This window comes from Canis aureus, chromosome 31 (genome assembly GCF_053574225.1).
Source record: "Canis aureus isolate CA01 chromosome 31, VMU_Caureus_v.1.0, whole genome shotgun sequence".
NCBI classification, from domain to species: Eukaryota; Metazoa; Chordata; class Mammalia; order Carnivora; family Canidae; genus Canis; species Canis aureus.
Window position 1 is genome coordinate 46750518 of NC_135641.1, and position 14527 is coordinate 46765044.

General features: G+C 40.7%; 1 long non-coding RNA gene across 1 annotated transcript in view; it reads right to left on the minus strand.

Moving 5' to 3' along the window:
- Positions 1 to 14527, minus strand: part of LOC144302758 (uncharacterized) — a 217537-nt gene that overhangs the window by 188241 nt on the left and 14769 nt on the right. Inside the window, exons 3-4 of the long non-coding RNA XR_013369819.1 lie at positions 9186 to 9309; positions 2374 to 6751 (exon numbers count right to left, since the gene is read on the minus strand). This is a non-coding gene — a long non-coding RNA (uncharacterized LOC144302758). The remainder of the gene's footprint in view (positions 1 to 2373; positions 6752 to 9185; positions 9310 to 14527) is intronic.

The window sequence follows — 14527 nt, forward strand, 5'->3', positions numbered from 1 at the left end:
TACTATTATTATGCTCTTTAGAAAGTTTCTTACTATGTTAAAGGTTATATGCCTGTTCTTATTTTTGATCAGACCCTGTCAATATTCTTCATAACCCCCCAACGTCACAGGTTCTGTTGAAAATTACAAGATCCTCTTCTGGGAAAAACAAAGGACAGAACAGACTATTTTCAGCTGGGGTCAAATGGCAAGAGAAAAAAAAAAAATGGCAAGAGATCTAGTGTCCTACCCAGCAGAATAGTGAGGTGGAAAACAGGCACTCCGGGCTCAAGGATGAGTCGGGAACAAGTACGAAGTCCTGTCCTGGCCAGGTATCTGATACGACCAACAGAACTGAGATCTCTTCATGAGCAAAGACAAGCGTCCATATCAGATGCAGGCGTGTCGACCAGAATAGAGACTTTTCTTGTCTCTGATCTAAGCAGAGAACTTTGGAAGAAAGCAGTTCAAGAGCCAGGCTGGTTCAGACACTCCAAAAGAATAATGTTTATAGAAATAAAACAGAAGATACTGATCATCAACATTCATTAAACAGTTCAGAGAGGCCCCATGTACCCATCAAGCAGTTTCCTCAAATGGCAACAATTCATGCAACTATAGTATAATAGCAAAATTCAGAAATTAACAATCACAGATCTTACTCGGATTTCTTTTTTTTTTTTTAATTTTTTTTAATTTTTATTTATTTATGATAGTCACACACACAGAGAGAGAGAGAGGCAGAGACACAGGCAGAGGGAGAAGCAGGCTCCATGCACTGGGAGCCCGACGTGGGACTCGATCCCGGATCTCCAGGATCGCGCCCTGGGCCAAAGGCAGGCGCCAAAACGCTGCACCACCCAGGGATACTCATCTTACTCGGATTTCACGTGAGGTTTTTTCCCTTTTAAAAATACTAGAAGGTGGAAGGGGAGGAGGGCGGGGGGTGGGGGTGAGAGGGTGACGGGCACTGAGGGGGACACTTGACGGGATGAGCACTGGGTGTTATTCTGTATGTTGGTAAATTGAACACCAATAAAAATTATTTTATTAAAAAAAATAAAAATAAAAAATAAAAATAAATAAAAATACTAGAAGGAAGGAGCACCTGGGTGTCTCAACTGGCTAAGCAGGTGCCTTCAGCTCAGGTCATGATCCTCAGGCTCTGGGATCCAGTTCCCTGCTCAGTGGAGAACCTACTACTCCCTCTCCTTCTGCCCTGCACAACCCCCCCCCCCCCCCCGCAGGTCACATACTCTCTCTCTCTCTTTCTCTCTGTCTCCAAAAATAAATAAAATCTTTAAATAAAAATATAAATAAATAAATAAATAAATAAATAAATAAATAAATAAATAAATAAACAAACAAACCTACCTGGATTTTAAAGTTTTTATTCAAATGCCCATTAATTAAAATACAGTGTAATATTAGTCTCAGGTGTACAATATAGTGATTCAACACTTCCATACAATACCCAGTACTCATCACAAGTGTAAAATTTCACCTGTTTTATACACACTCACTTCTGTTTCTCTGTGTGTGTGTACTTCTATGTAATTTTGTCATATATGTAGATTCATGTAATATTATATCATGAGACATTATCATGATATATTATGATACCATAAGATCATACCATGATAATATTATCAGGTTTTAAATTTCCTAAATATAGTCATTTAATCTTTATACTTCCGTGTTTTGGCAAGGTTATTGAATTAGCATTGTAGTGATAGTCATCCTCAATATTAATCAAAGAAATACTATTTGAAATCTTTTTTCTCCTTTAAATCAGCAGGTTTTTGTTTGTTTGTTTGTTTTTTAACTGACAGTAGTTAACTTCAAAGTATGGTAAGTCAGGCATTCTTTCTTAGGAGAATGTTGCTCTTAGAAGTCAAAATCAGTAAAAGTGTTCTAGCAATAAATGTGTATCAAGAACCTTTTAATGTTTCACACCCTTTCTTCTAGCAATTCCCCTTCCAGAAATACATACTAAGAAAATAATTAGAAAGTCAGGCAAATAATCCTATTTAAAATTGCTCCAAAAATGATAAAGTACCTAGGAATACACTTAAAGAGAAGAGAGACCTGTACTCTTAAAACAATAAAACATTGATGAAAGAAATTGAAGATGACGTGGGATGTTGCCTTTTTGCTTCATCCTCATCCTATCTTTTGTTACCATCACAGGAGTGAAAGGTCACTGCCAGCTGAGGGGCTCTCAGCCTTCTCAGTAAGGCAAGGGTGATGTAACACTACAGTAGACACATGATCCATAAAAATAAATGTGGGAAAACCAGCCACAATGGGGAAATGGAAAACACAATTTCCCTTTCCCATACTGTCTTTTCCATTACTTTACCCACACATGCACCCACATGTTGGCCGGCTTACTGTGGCTTAGGTTCCAGGGGACGTTGGTAAAAGCGAGTCTCGCGTTCCACGTCCAAGTGTTCCACGCACACTCCCGCCGTGGCTCCCCAGCTATGCTCCTGCCCGAGCCGCGTCCCCGCAGGATGGAGAGGAGAGTGGGAGGATTCCCAGACACCCAGGATATTAAGCTTCTTTAATGGCAGAGGATATGGAAACCTCCATGAGAGGGTATAAAGTGGCAGTAGCACGAATGGGAGCAAGAGCTGTCAGGTCTTGCCCACACTCTGCAAGGGGATGCATGCTGTGGGGACGCCACCCTCCCGGGGGTGAGAACTTGCTACGTGGAGGGAGCCTTTTCCACCGAGACCCGACGCCTACCTGCTCTGGAAATAACTCAGCCTACGCCTGATTACAAAACACCCAAGTCCTCCCTAAGTTCTCACAGCCACGTTAGGAAAACCAAACCACGTTGGAAAACCAAAGGTGCTTTTTCCAGAACCACGCTCCTCCTGGACTGAGGCTTCTGAGTGGCCGAGGTGCATTCCTAGAACTGTCATTTCCAAAGCACCCCAGAGCCTCAAGCACTGCTTTCTGGAAGTGCCACGGGGACAACCCACAAGAGACAGTGATGCTGTTGCCGAAAGTAGTTTGGCTGCCAAGTACTTGGCAACGTGCTAAAAGGCAGGACAGTCTTACTGGCGGTTCAGGACCTCTTGCAAAATCAGAGACCAATGTACTCTTCCTGGTTTTTTTTTTTTTTTTTTTTTTTAAGATTTTATTTACGAGAGAGAGACAGAGATGCAGGCAGGGGGAGCAGCAGGGTCCCCGTGGGGAGCCCGATGGGGACTCGATTCAGGACCCGGGGTCACGGCCTGGCCGGAGGGGCCGCTCAACCCCGGGCCCCCTGCCTGGGCCTCTTGCTTCCAAGCTCCCTTTCTCTCGGGCCAGAGGCTGTCATTGCCAGCAGCCTGGGGAGGTGATTCACGTTGCGAGTCTGTTGTCCTCTGTCCCTCCTTCATCCTTTGCAGGAGGATCAGTGAACTTGGCTCCCCGGCCCTCCTCTCCGGCTGGGTTTGCTCCTGGCAGCCTCCTCACCCTCCTGCCCAGTCCCTCTTGGAGGACGAGCCGGCAAGGGAATGAGCAGCTTCATAGTTCTCTGCTGTGACCACCGTTCTACCGCTTGGCAGCTGGCGAGCAAAGGAGGATTTCATCTCTGGGCTCAAGGACTTTGCAAAGTCACCACCAGGAAAACTGGAGCCTGTGCTGGATTTCAGGGGAGATTTGCTCCCTCCTAACCACCGTATTGCAGGTGGCTGCCACTTTGGAATTTATGGGCTCATGGGCCAAAGAACAAAAGCCAAGAATGTGAAAAGGGGGCATATTTCCAAATAAGATCTTGCCATAATTTTGCTTAAATACCTTCACTGGTTAGCCACTGCCAAAATTTTCAATTCTATTATAGAATTCAAAACCTTCTTAAATCAGAGACCACAAACCAGCAGCCTAGCTAGCACCGAATTTGTCTTGCAGATATAGACAATGCGTTTTAGAAAAAAAATAGAATTTCCAAGAGACCAAGGTCAAGGGGCTTAACATAAAAATCTGGATTTCTGTCCATCTTGGCCGGCATTACTGTATAAGGTTAAATAAGAAGCACTGTGGATAAACACTGCAAGTAGAAGGCATAGAAACTCTTCTCCATAAAACGTAAAACAACGTATTTAGAAATAAATAGAAAAGGGTTTGGAAGGATAGCATTATGTTAATAATACCAGTTACCTCAAGGAAGGAAAAAGTGAGATTGGGGAAATGGAGATTCCTTATATTTAAGGAATATTTCCCCTTTATAAAAGTTCTGAATATTAGTGAAAATGTATGTATGTCTGCTTGTGTGATTGAACATTAAGCAATGGAAAAAAAGAATTTCTTGTCCCTGAGAAAGTTCCTTCAGGTCACGTACGTATACTTTGAAATCCAGTTGTTATTCAAGCGCTCTGTTGTACAACCGCGTCACAAAAATGCAGAGTGATGGGAGAGAGGAAGAATTAGCCCCAGACTCCCCAGGAGTTTTCCCAGTTTTGACTACAATGGTATACTGCTGGGCAGAAAAGCTCACATCACTAAATGACAAAGTCCCAAGTTCTCGTCCTTCGGAAAGCAGTAACTTTGCGCAGCCCCACCAGTGCCTGCATGAGGGAGAGTCAGGGCCTCCCAGAGCAGAAAGCAGGGCCTTCACCAGCCTGCGGTGCATTCCTCCTCCTCCTCCTTCTGACTTTCTGGTAAATGGCACTATCCCACTCAACATGCCAAGGTTTTAAGTGAAAAGCAAATTTTCCAACAAATATTAATAATAAAGTGCTTTTTAGGGCTTATCTGATCCTTACAAGGGCCTTACAAGTATGTGTTAAGTAAATCAATCTCTGTCAACTAAAAACTAATTGTACTTAAAATAGGATGAAGCATGTGCTCAAGTGTTTTCATAATTTACTGAATTAGAAGTTCATTTTAGTACCACCTGGCCATATGGGTAAAACTCTCCTTTCTGCAGTGGCATCCCAGCAAGAGCCAAGCACACACAAAATGCAGTCTCAGTTGTTTTGGTCCAAGCAGTCATTTGAAATATTGGCTACATATTCAAATCACCTAAGGAGCTTTTAAAAACCCCTGGAGACCTGGGCACACCCTAGAGCAATTAAATCAATCTCTGGGAGTATGGCCCAGGCATAAAGTTGTTTTTGCTTTTTTTTTTTTTAAACTTCCCAGATGACTTCAATGTACCAACTGCTCAAACTTCAATACGCTTATGAACACCTTACATAAAGACCTTACTAAAGGGTTAATTCAGCAGGTCTGGAGTGGAACCTGGGGCTGGCACATTGGTGTTTTTTTTTTTTTTTTTTAAGATTTTATTTATTTATTCATAAGAGACAGAGAGAGAGAGAGGCAGAGACACAGGCAGAGGGAGAAGCAGGCTCCATGCGGGGAGCCCAACGTGGGACTCCATCCTGGGTCTCCAGGATCACACCCTGGGCTGAAGGCAGGCACTCAACCGCTGAGTCACCCAGGCTGCCCGGCTGGTACATTTCTAAGGACCTCCAAGGTGATGCAGCAAGGATCTGGTTTCTAGAAACTTTCATACAGAAGCCTATGGAGATGTGTAAGAAACATTCACTGCAGTATTATTTGTAATAATAATGAAAGTCACCTAATAGTCCATCAACACAAGGATGAATTAATTGTGGCATACACAGACAATGGAACATTATATAGCATTTAAAATGTATAAATTATGGCTACATGTAACATCATAGGTAAATCTCAAAAGGCTGAGAAAAAAACTACAAAGGTATTTGCACACTATGATGTCATTTAAATTTTGAAAGCATAAACACTACATATTGTTTACAGATATGTATGATATTAATATAACAATGTACATGAAAATACTACCAGATTCAAGATTATGTTTATCTGGAGAGGGAGAAAGATTAGAACTAGGGAGAGGTACATGGGCATCCGCTGAAACCATGCTTTCTCTTCAAAATAACAGCGTATAGCAAAATGCTAGGATTTGATGGTGCTGGGGAGCTTGGTGATAAGTACCTGCAAGTAAGATAATTTCATTATCTTCTATATTTTTCATCTTTGAAATAACTTCCTTTTGGCGGGGACTTGGTCTTTGGTTTTGGGGTCAAGGTAATGCTGGCCTCATAAAACGAGTTAGGAAGCATTCTGTCCCTGTCTATCCTTTGAAACAGCTTTAGTAGAATAGGTATTGTTTCTTCTTTAAACATTTGATAGACTTCCCTTGGGAAGCCATCTGGCCCTGGACTTCTGTGTCTTGGGAGGTTTTTGATGACTGCTTTAATTTCCTTGCTGGTTATTTACCTTTTCAGGTTTTCTATTTCTTCCTGTTCCAGTTTTGGTAAGTTGTGGGTTTCCAGAAATGCGTCCATTTCTTCTAGATTGCCTAATTTGTTGGCATAGAGTTGCTCATAATATGTTTTTAAAGATCGTTTGTATTTCCTTGGTATTGGTTGTGATCTTGCCTCTTTTGATCATAATTTTACTAAGTTGAGTCTTTTTTCTTTTTAATAAGGCTGGCTAGGGGGTATCTTATTAATTCTTTCAATGAACCAGCTCCTGGTTTTGTTGATCTTTCCTACAGTTCTTCTGGTCTCCATTTCATTGAGTCCTGCTCTAAGCTTTGTTATCCCTCTTCTTCTGCTTGGATTAGACTTTATTTGCTGTTCTGTCTCCAATTCCATTAGGTGCAAGGTTAGCTTATGTATTCGTTTTTTTCCCAGTTTTTTGAGGGAGGCCTGTTTTGCGATGCTTTTCCCCCTTAGGACTACAACAGAACTTGAACTTGGCCACAGCAACTTCTAGCAAAATACATCTATGAAGGCAAGGGAAACAAAAGCAAAAATGAATTATTGGGACTTCATCAAGATAAAAAGCTTCTGCACAGCAGAAGAAACAGTCAACAAAACTCAAAGACAACCTACAGAATGGGAGAAGATATTTGCAAATGACATATCAGATAAAGGGCTAGTTTCCAAGATCTATAAAGAACTTATTAAACTCAACAGCAAAGAAACAAACAATCCAATCATGAAATGGGCAAAAGACATGAACAGAAATCTCACAGAGGAAGAAGACTTAGACGTGGCCAACACACACATGAGGAAATGCTCCGCATCACTAGCCATCAGGGAAATACAAATCAAGACCACAATGAGATACCACCTCCCACCAGTGAGAAAGGAGAAAATTAACAAGACAGGAAACAACACATGTTGGAGAGGATGTGGAGAAAGGGGAACCCTCTTACACTGTTGGTGGGAACTGGTGCAGCCACTCTGGAAAACTGTGTGGAGGTTCCTCAAAGAGTTAAAAATAGACCTGCCCTACGACCCAGCAATTGCACTGCTGGGGATTTACCCCAAAGATACAGATGCAGTGAAACGCCGGGACACCTGCACCCCGATGTTTATAGCAGCAATGTCCACAATAGCCAAACTGTGGAAGGAGCCTCGGTGTTCATCAATAGATGATGGATAAAGAAGATGTTGTTTATGTATAGAATGGAATATTCCTCAGCCATTAGAAACAACAAATACCCACCATTTGCTTCAACGTGGATGGAACTGGATGGAACTGGATGATGCTGAGTGAAGTAAGTCAATCGGAGAAGGACAATCATCATGTGGTTTCACTCATACGGGTAAGATAACAAATAATGAAAGGGAAAGGAGGGGAACTGAGTGGGAAAAATTAGAGAGGGAGACAAACCCTGGGAGACCAACAAAGGGTTGAGGAAGGGGAGGCGGGCAGGGAGGATGGGGTGACTGGGTGTCAGGCACTGAGGAGGACACTTGACAGGATGAGCACTGGGGGTTATACTGTATGTTGGCAAGTTGAATTTAAATTTTAAAAAAGGTAAAAAACAAAACAAAAAATGCACGCATTTAAAGCTACAGAAAAGTAAGGAGCACCGAGGTGGTTCATCCTTCCAACTCTTGGTTTCTGCTCAGGTCATGGTCTAGGGGTTGTGGGATGGAGCCCCTCCTCAGCTCAGTCCTCCTCAGGGAGTCTGGCTTGAGATTCTCTCTCTGCCAATCCCCTGGTCATTCTCTTTCTCTCGCTCTTAAATAAATAAATCTAAAAAAAAAAAAAAAAAAAAAAAAGCAGCTACAGAAAGGTAAGAATCCAAAAGAGAACACCAACAATTGATATTTATTTTCCCTTTTCAGTAGGAGTTTGTTTTCAATGTTACAAAGCCCAGGCATTTTGCCCAGAAGACAATAGCAAATACGTTGGTTTGCTGGGATGCAAAGTTAATGGAAATTCAAACCAACGTTTTTCTGTAGAGAATCACAGACCTAATCAGAAACTTAAATGTTCTGTTCATTGGTAACTCAGAGAGACTGATTCTAATGCGTAGCCACAGGCACGTCTGGGTGAATAGCCTACGGACTCCCTATGTTATAATGTTCAAGTAGTTGGACGTTATGGAGAGAAGTATAAATAAGGTTTTCTACAGTTCTCAAAAAATGATGTGTGGGCTTTGGGGCGTATGCATAAGGATGAAGTCAACAAGCTCATGTCCTGCTGTCTTACTACCTGATATCAACCCTGCAGCTCCATCTGGGGAAGGCTCCTGTCTGTATGGAAGGCTGTTTAATGGATAGCTATGGATTTGTGGTTATTAATGTGCCTCGGTTTAAATATCATGAAATAAATAAGTAGGTCATTATTGACTTAAATACTCTTCAGTAAATGTAATAGTATAATTGTGATTGAGTTGCATGAACTTTTTACATTTTATTGTTAAATATAAGCAAGTTATTCATCTTAATTTCTATGTTGTGAAAAATAACTTGTCTTCTCACAGAAAGAGGTGCTTATTTTAAACTTTTTGTACTTATAATGTATCCATTTCCTAAGTCCTTGATTTAGTCACCTTCCAAAAATTATATTTGACAAATGCTTTACGGGAAAGAAAGGGCTGGCCGCTGTGTTGTTCTATCAGCTTCTTCTATCACCTCTATAGCCAGTGACCTGCATTAGATTCTGTGTGTCTAAACTCTTAGAGTGGCTTGTTTCCCCAGTTGGACCCTGATGACTGGTACACCGTACAAACCACATGCTGCAGGAATGTTCCCTGGGCATCTGGTCCCAGGCCTGGCACATGGCAGGTCCACAGCGACTGTCTGGGTTTCCTATTGCTGTGTAACAACACAGATATTACAGTTCTAGAGGTCAGAAGTCTGACTAGGCCTCACTGAGCTCATATCAAGGAAGCTCTATGGATGAAGCCATTTTCTTACCTTTTTCAGATTTTCCAGCCTGTATTCCTTGGTTTGTGGCCCCATAGTATATCTTCATAGCCAGCGATGGTAGGTCCAGTCTTTCTCTTGATGTCACCACTCTGGTTCTGACTCTCCTGCTTCCCTGTGTGGGGACCTTCGTGATTCCACTACAGCCACATGGATAATCCTAGATAGTCTCTGTTTTTGAAGGTCTGCTAATCAGCAAGCTTCATCCCATCTGCAACTTTAGTCCCCCCCTTGCTGTGTAATAGAACATAGTCATAGGCTCAGTTGTTTCTAAACCAGTGTAAATACCCTTAGATAGTCATTTCTTGGTTATGATAAAACATACTGATTAAGTTAGGGAAACACTTGTAGTTCTTATCTCCTCGTGTAATAACTCCTACTTTGGACATAACCTAAATCACTGACTCCATCAACAATGTTTATTGAGTTCCTATTTTGTGCCCCTGCTGCTTATCTAAGAATCAGCATGTGCATCTTCTAAACATTGGTCTCACAGTGGGAAAGTTTTCTTAAAAATTTTGCATAAGAATGTTTATTGCAGCATTATTTATAGGTTTTCCAGGATCCAACATAGCTCCTGGCATATAGTCTTCAATGAGTGAAATAGACAGATGAACAAACCAACAAAACAAACCAACAGCTAGTAGATGCAGAAAGAATCAGAAAATCACCATTGGTAAATAAGACAGGACTGATAGGGTTCACACAATCACCACTGGGTGCTGCATGTGTGATAAACAAGGTGACCCATCATCTCTAAGGCTCTTCCTTAAGACATTCATTAATTCGCTCCGGTGGAGAAACCTGGGGAAACCTGGCAGACACCATTTTAACTAAGTGACACAAATATTTCTAGTAACAGGACGAATCGGCGTTGTTTACCACCTGAGAAGACATATGGAGCAAACGAACAGCATCACTTCTGTGGTGTGAACAACATTTTGTAGAGTAATGGTCTATATTCTACCAAAACATCAAGGTCACTGACAAGAAAAGGGTCAGCAGCTGGCCTGCAGCCCATTTTCCCCTCTCTACTAGGGAACGCGGTGTGTGTGGGGGGGACTTGCTCAAATCCCCTTGTGATCCTCCCAATGACATCTCCCAGCAAATCCACGAATTCACTTTTCTATGGAATGCTGATAACAGGATGTTCCTGGCCTGTCTGGAATTGGTTATGGTAAAGAAATCTGAAATTTATGAATTTATGCAGCATAGTTGTTTGAAAAATATCACATAAGGTGTGTAATTACACAAGTATAGAGCTTCTGCAATTGAAACAGCTCATCCTTTTGTGTTGAGCAATGGATCACGTGCACAACTCAGACCTGGGGTTAAACGTGAGCTGGATATTACTGTCACAAGAGGGGCCTGGGAAGCATCATCAGCAATCCTGATTTCCTCATGTTTCACCTATTATCATTACTAAAGCTTAGTTCTGGGTAATATCTTTGATTTTGTGGCTCTGATGATCCAACCCTCTGTTCTGTCATGAAGGAGAAGGACAGACTGGGGAAGTGCTGAGTATGGAGAGGGGGTAAGGTGGGTGGGGGATGGGGTGACTGGGTGAAGGGCACTGAGGAGGACATGTGATGAGATGAGCACTGGGTGTTACACGATATGCTGGCAAACTGAATTTAAATAAGATCTAATTAGGGACGCCTGGGTGGCTCAGTGGTTGAGCTGCCTTTGGCTCAGGGCTTGATCCTGGGATCCCGGGGTCCTGGGATCCAGTCCCCCATTGGGTTCCCTGCAGGGAGCTTGCCTTTCTGCCTCTCATGAACAAAAAAAATCTTAAAGAATAAACAAAAATAAACCATAATTCAAAAACTTTTTAAAATTACAAAAAGAAAGAAGGAGGATAAAAGAACACAGGCTAACTAAATGTGTGATCTCAGATCAGATTCTGGACCAAAGAGGAAAAGGAAAGAGAAGTTTCTTGCTTATTTCTTTAAATATTAAAGGAGTTTATTAGGGAACTGGGGAATTTGCATGGAATCTGTGGACTAGATGTCAGTACTTTAACAATATTAAGGTCTTAATTTTGATGGGTTTGCTATAGCTATTTAGGAGAGGGTCTGCGTTTTTAGGGATCTTAGGACAAACTGGTCATCATGCCAGTAACCTACTCTTAAAGGATTCAGAAATAAGTTATATATACACAAAGAATAATAAGGTAAATGTGCTAAACTGTTAGCAACTGAGGAATCTCAATGCAGGTAGCATATCTACTATTTTTAAACTTTTCTGTAAATTTGAAATTATTTCAACTTAAACTAAAACATAAAGATGTAATAAGCATGTTGAGGCAAAAAAGTACGAGGGGTGCCTGGGTGGCTCAGTCAATTAAGTATCTGTGACTCTTGATCTCAGCTCAGGTCTTGATCTCAGGGTCATGAGTTCAAGACCCATGTTGGGCGTGGAGCCTACTTAAAAAAATAATAAATTAGACATTAAGGATTAGGCTTTTTAAGTGAAAACTTGTTAAAAGAACATATTAAGTGTAAATTGAAATTTATAATAACCAAGACATCAGACTTTAAAAGTTTAAGTCAGGGCAGCCTAGGTGGCTCAGTGGTTAAATATTAAATAAAAAATATTTTAAAAAATGAAGCAATGATATGATTTTATATTAAATGACAGAAAGCTCTTCATTAAGAAAAAATATTTTATTTTTTTTGTAGATTTTATGTATTTATTCATTCATGAGAGACACAGAGAGAACGAGAGGCAGAGACACAGGCAGAGGGAGAAGCAGGCCCCATGCAGGGAGCCCGACGTGGGACTCGATCCCAGGTCTCCAGGATCACGCCCCGGGCTGAAGGCAGCGCTAAACCGCTGAGCCATCCGGGCTGCCCAAGAAAAAAAAATATTTTAAAGTTTACATACTATGATCTCAGGGTAAAAAAAATTTAATGTGTCTATATTCAGCCACATAGATAGAACAGCAGGAGTATATACACCAAATATTAACAGTGGTTATGTTCTGGTAGTATTTCAGATGATAGTGTTTTTTTCCCCTCGTTTTCATTTTCTCGTTTTTTAATGGTAAAATATATATAGTTTCTAAAATATGAAGCGATAAAAGGATATTTATGACTATGTAGAGGTGAAGTGGAATAGTTCATGATCCTTTTGGTAATTAGGAGGCTAGATCATCTGCTCAAAGGGACGGTAGGGGTGGATGAATTAAAAACAGTGAAAAGATTTGAAACTGTTCTTGTCAGCAGTGTGTTAAGGGAGCAGAGTATGGAAAGACCTTGGATTTGGAATTGAAACAATTCAAGACCCATCTCTGCCATTTTGTCTCGTCTGAGATTTATCTTGCTGATCTCTTCTTTGTAAGAAAGATCCCCCAAAATAAAAGAGTTAAGCTGAATTATGCTTTATAGATGGAAGCACTTAGTAACATACCACAACAATCCTGGAAACTGTGACTTAAAGAAGGTAGCATGAGTTCGTAGTGGTTTAGAACTTGGCACAGTTGCACAATTTGGCAACATTTCACTTGTTGATTGAATGGACGTGTATTGAGAGTAGAAAGTGCCGATCTGTAGAGGTGAAAGATGCAGTCCTGGCCCTTTAGGTTCTTACAGACTAAGGGGAAGACAAGTGATGAAAGTATAATATGCAAAGGGCCATGATGGAGCTGTGTTTAGGAATCTGGAGAATACAGAGAAAGGGTGCCCCATTTAAAAGGAGAGGACTTTTGAGTTATCTTGAAGAATGAGGAGTTGGCAAGATGTAGAGGATGGGGACCAGAATGGGGAAAGATATTCCAAGGAAAGGGAGCTGCATGTACAGAAATTCAAGAAGTGTGTTATATTAAGGGTCATATTGACAAACCTAAGAGCCGAAGTAACCCATCAAGACCACTCATATAAGATGGAGTTGAGTTGGGACTTCAGGTAGGTCTTTGGGACATGAGAATACTAGTTTCCTTGAGGTGGTATAGCTATTGTCTAGAGGTGGGGAGGAATCCATCCCACTTTGTTTTGTGTGGGTTAGTATAGTAGATCAGCTATGGGAATGTTGCAGTTGAACTTTTTACATGGTTATTTTGAATAACTTTTGCTTGAGCACATTATGATTGCAGGTATTCATAATCTTGCTTTTGCAAATGTGTGATTTGTGGCAAATATTTTCACACTTAAACTTTTTTAAAAAATATTTTATTTATTCATGAGAGACATAGAGAGAATGAGAGGCAGAGACACAGGCAGAGGGAGAAGCAGGTTCCATGCAGGGAGGCCGACGCAGGACTCGATCCCAGGACCCCAGGGCCACGACCTGAGCCAAAGGCAGATGCTTAACTACTAAGCCACACAGGTGTCCCAAATCATTGCTTTAATAGTTTCAACATATTCTATTACATAATTAAACAATGCCTTATTCTTGGACATTTAGATTACATTTAACTTCTTGATGTTATAAACAATACTGTGGTGAAAATCTGTCCATTTTGACATAATTTGTAGGTCTCAATACAAACTTTTTATATTAATAATAAATACCAGTTAGATGCCTAAACAATTCAGCTCAAATAGAGCTAAATATCTAGGTTGGAATTATTCTACTGCTGTCTATTTTGGATTTTTATTTCCCACATCATAGCCTCCATAAATTGCACGGCAGATACAGAAATCTCAAACTGAGTTAGAGTTTGCAATCACTACATCTTAAATAATAATTATTTTGAGTTCAATAATGACCATTCTCCTATTTACAAGTCTACCCAAAGAATAGGTGCCATAATACATCTAACATTTACATAGCAAAGCTCTCTCATGTTATCTTCACAGTTCTGTATGGATGAGAAATTAGATATTATAAACTCATTTACAAGAAAGGAAACTTAATCTCAGTGATTTCCAAAGTCATACAGCAGATGTGTGGCTCCAACTCAGCCTGATTCCATAATCTAAACTATTACTCTTCTTCCTTATAACACATCCCTGGATCTAGATACATCTTTTGGGTCACTGTTGAAATTCTTACTTTCATTTACTAGTAACGCATCCCGAAATGTCCCACCAAAATCAACGTTCTGCAGCACACTATGTTCTGGAAGTACTTGTTCTATAATCCCTGGTTTATGTAAAAGGGCTCTGCCAATAGAGATTTTTATTTAAAAATGATTTTAGATAAATTAGAGTTTCATTAGTGTATTTGGCAATCTCACAAATAGCATGCATAATGCATTAGTATATGGATCTCATGTCTTAAATCCTAATATAGGTAATTTTTAAAAGAAAATTTGTTTCAGGAATACCTGGGTGGCTCAGGAGGTTGAGGGTCTGCCTTCAGCTCAGGGTGTGACCAGGTCCTGGGATCGA